Here is a 4,438-nt window from a genome sequence, read left to right as displayed (position 1 = left end):
TTATATCTTAAACAAAAAAATCTCAAAATTAATCAAGCCCCTAAAATTTAAATGAAAAACTATAAAACTTTTAGAACAAAATATAAGACAAAATCTTAAGGGCGCCTGCCTGGGTGGTTCAATCAGTTAAGCATCTGACTCTTAATTTTGGCTCAGGTCATGACCTTGGGGTCAAATAAGCAAATAAATAAATAAATAAAATAACAAATAAATAAATTTCTAGGCCAAAAATTCAGTTAAGAGGATGAAAAGAAACATTACACACTGGAAGAAAATATTTTTAAACTACGTATCTGAAAAAGAAATTGTACGTATAATATATAAAGACTCTCAAAGTCAGTATTATAAAATAAACAATCTGATTACAAAACGGTCAAAAGGCATGAATAAACATTTTATCAAAAAAGATATACAGATGTATAATAAAAACATAAAAATGTTATCAACATAATTAGCCAGAAGAAAAGTGTAAATTCAGACCAACATGAGCTATCATTATAGAATTATTAGAATGGCTAACATAAGAAATTCATCTGGAATATTCTGTGATTTCTAGATCCCTCCTTTCATAAAAACCAACAATAATATTATTTCTATTCATGCATTTTCATGGAAAATTCCCAGTACCTGATGCTTTTATTAAAACCTGGCTCTCAACAATTTGAAACCCTCTGATGTAGAAGCTTCCCATTCTTAAATCCCCATATGCAATATGGTCCAGAGGCTAGAGTCTTGTTTCTTCAATTTTTGATGACAATTTCAAACCACTAATTCAGGAACGATTTGACTAATTGCTTTTGACCTTTGTTTCTTACTCTTCTAAATCAATCCTACACAAACCTCAGTATGTTTTTTCATCTAAACTTATTATTCAAAATCATAGAAACTTTTATTGGATATCTTTTTTTTTTAAATTTTATACCATAATTTTTCAGTAAGTTACTGGTTTTTACTTTTGTCCCTAGGTAGCCTCATTTCAGACTTCACCAATTCAACCAATTGAATTGGCCAAAATCCTCAACCCAAACTAGATTGCTGCTGACACCTGCTTTCCCTTACAACAAAATAGCCAGCACTGATGGAACAAAAGAAACAACAATAACACAGAGAACATTACATCTAGGTGAAGCTTAAAAGCGGGAGACAAACTGAGAATTGGAGTGTTATATCCTGAGTTTCCAGACTAATAGATAAATTCATGACATATTTTGAACCTTCTGTTCTTTCAATGCATGTATTTTGTTCTTTTGTACAGGGCCTTCATAACTCTCTGACTTCCAACACTTCCTCATGGTGCCTGTGGGGGAAGATCTACATTGCCTTTACCATTGTTGACTTCCAAATAAACCAAGGATTCTTGATTTTACCCTTGTTTAATAAAGAATTTGATATTTGTCTTTATGTTTCCTATGTGGATTCATATTAACAAGGAGAGGTACTTCCAAGCTGAACATTTTCGTGGTCATTGAGATTACAAGAGAGCTGTATTCACTTGAAAGCGTTTCTAGTGCTAACAAAAAGACAGCTTATTTCACAAAATGCTTGGAGAAAGGAATATCATTAGATGAAATTTCTGAAACAACATGTCTAAGCATGAGTAAAACCTTAATATTTTTATTTGCTTTCTGTGTCTTTCCTTGATATATAAATATGTATATATAATATATATAAATATATAAATATTTGCTTGAGATATATGTATATATACATATATACACACACATATATATATATTTGCTACATACTATGGAATATAATTTTCATGAAAGAAAGGAATTCTGGAAAATATTTCATTATTGATAGAGAACCTAACCCATGTAAATCTTTATTAAACTTGTTCCTTAGACTTCAGGCTGGAAAAAGTAAAAAGAGCTGGCTAAGGTTATCCACAGAAAGAGTAGTTATTTATGACTCCTTTAATCTTGGAGGCTAGCTGTGGAGTGGAAAAGAGATTTTCTCTGGGTACGTATGACACCCTATTGGTGACTTTCCATTAGACCTTCTATTCTAGTAGTCCAGGTGAGTAGTATTCCGCTCACTGACCTTTTTCTGTTTCTCTGACTTCAGTCAAACCATCCTAATGGAACAAATTTGAACATGAGCATTTAATTTTCTTTAACTTAAATAAATGACTATGTAATAATATTTTGTTACTAGAATATTAGACAGGAGACTAAAGTAACAAAACACTCACAACTATTATAAGAAAAAATTGAACTTACTATTTTTTTTTAATAGTCTAGGCCAGATTAGAATAAAGAGTATAAGGAGCAGCTTAGTCAATGTTACTAAACTAAATGGCCTTTAATTTCTAATTAATTTTTAATATCAATTTTTCTCAGCATTTACCCAAATAGAATATGTGAGTCATTGTGTTAATTTTGTTTTTATTGAGCAGGAAATAGTAAAGAACAGTTCTATTATTTAGTATTGGTTTAGACTTTTAGTTTATACTTATCTGTTGAACATCTAAATTTTAAGTTGTTTTATTAATTTGAAGAGAAATTATGTATCACATATTCTAGTTTAGGAACTTTGAAAATACTTGTACACACAAATGGAATTTTATATATTGGACCACTCCTGATACGTTAGCACATTTAACTCTTAAAATAATGTGAGTAACTGAGGAGGCAATTTTAAGTATTCCGAAACAATACTGATCCATGTACAAAACAAATCCCTAGTGATTCAAACCTTATTTTATCATTCAAATATTTGAGGCATATATGAAATTCTACCAGATAGAAGCTTTAAATCCCCATCTTCTCTAAGTATGTGAGAGAACTATCCTCTTTTAGAGAATAATACACATTCATAGGACATACAATGTTACCAAAATCTTAATAAGGAAATATTGGAAGAATGTAAGTGATAAGGGTATAACTTTTCAGGGATTAAATATTTTCTCAACATAGCCAGTAAGGATATTTCTTGTAATCATTTTTTTGTGTATGTGTGTATATTTATTTTTATTTTTTATTGTTATGTTAATCACCATATATTTACATCATTAGTTTTTGATGTAGTGTTCCATGATTCATTGTTTGCATATAACACCCAGTGCTCCATGCAGAACGTGCCCTGTTTAATACCCATCACCAGGCTAAACCATCCCCCCACCCCCTCCCCTCTAGAACCCTCACTTTGTTTCTCAGAGTCCATAGTCTCTCATGGTTCTTCTCCCCCTCCGATTTCCCCCACTCCATTCTTCCCCTCCTGCTATCTTCTTCTTCTTCTTCTTTTTTTTTTTTTTTTAACATATAATGTATTATTTGTTTCAGAGGTACAGGTTTGTGATTCAAAAGTCTTACACAATTCGCAGTGCTCACCATAGCACATACCGTCCCCAATGTCTACCACCCAGCCATCCCATCCCTCCCACCCCCCACCACTCCAGCAACCCCCAGTTTGTTTCCTGAGATTAAGAATTCCTCATATTAGTGAGTCATGTGATACGTCTTTCTCTGATTGACTTATTTTGCTCAGCATAATACCCTCCAGTTCCATCCACGTTGTTGCAAATAGCAAGATTTCATTCTTTTTGATGGTTGCATAATATTCCATTGTATATATACACCACATCTTCTTTATCCATTCATCTGTCGATGGACATCTTGGCTCTTTCCACAGTTTGGCTATTGTGGACATTGCTGCTATAAACATCGGGGTGCACGTACCCCTTTCAGATCCCTACATTTGTATCCTTGGGGTAAATACCCAGTAGGGCAATTGCTGGGTCATAGGGTAGCTCTATTTTCAACTTTTTGAGGAACCTCCATACTGTTTTCCAGAGTGGCTGCACCAGCTTGCATTCCCACCAACAGTGTAGGAGGGTTCCCCTTTCTCCACATCCCCGCCAACATGTGTCGTTTCCTGACTTGTTAATTTTAGCCATTCTGACTGGTGTGAGGTGATATCTCATTGAGGTTTTGATTTGGATTTCCCTTATGCCAAGCGATGTTAAGCACTTTTTCATGTGTCTGTTGGCCATTTGGATGTCTTCTTTGGAAAAATCTCTGTTCCTGTCTTCTACCCATTTCTTGATTGGATCATTTGTTCTTTGGGTGTTGAGTTTAAGAAGTTCTTTATAGATTTTGGATACTAGCCCTTTATCTGATATGTCATTAGCAAATATCTTCTCCCATTCTGTCGGTTGTCTTTTGGTTTTATTGACTGTTTCTTTTGCTGTGCAAAAGTTTTTATCTTGATGAAGTCCCAATAGTTCATTTTTGCCCTTGCTTCCCTTGCCTTTGGCAATGTGTCTAGGAAGAAGTTGCTGTGGCTGAGGTCGAAGAGGTTGCTGCCTCTGTTCTCCTTTAGGATTTTGAAGGACTCCTATCTCACATTTAGGTCTTTCAACCATTTTGAGTCTATTTTTGTGTGTGGTGTAAGGAAGTGGTCCAGTTTCATTCTTCTGCATGTGGCTGTCCAATTT

The sequence above is a fragment of the Halichoerus grypus genome, chromosome 3 (assembly GCF_964656455.1).
Source record: "Halichoerus grypus chromosome 3, mHalGry1.hap1.1, whole genome shotgun sequence".
Lineage (NCBI taxonomy): Eukaryota > Metazoa > Chordata > Mammalia > Carnivora > Phocidae > Halichoerus > Halichoerus grypus.
This window is presented reverse-complemented; position numbering follows the sequence as displayed.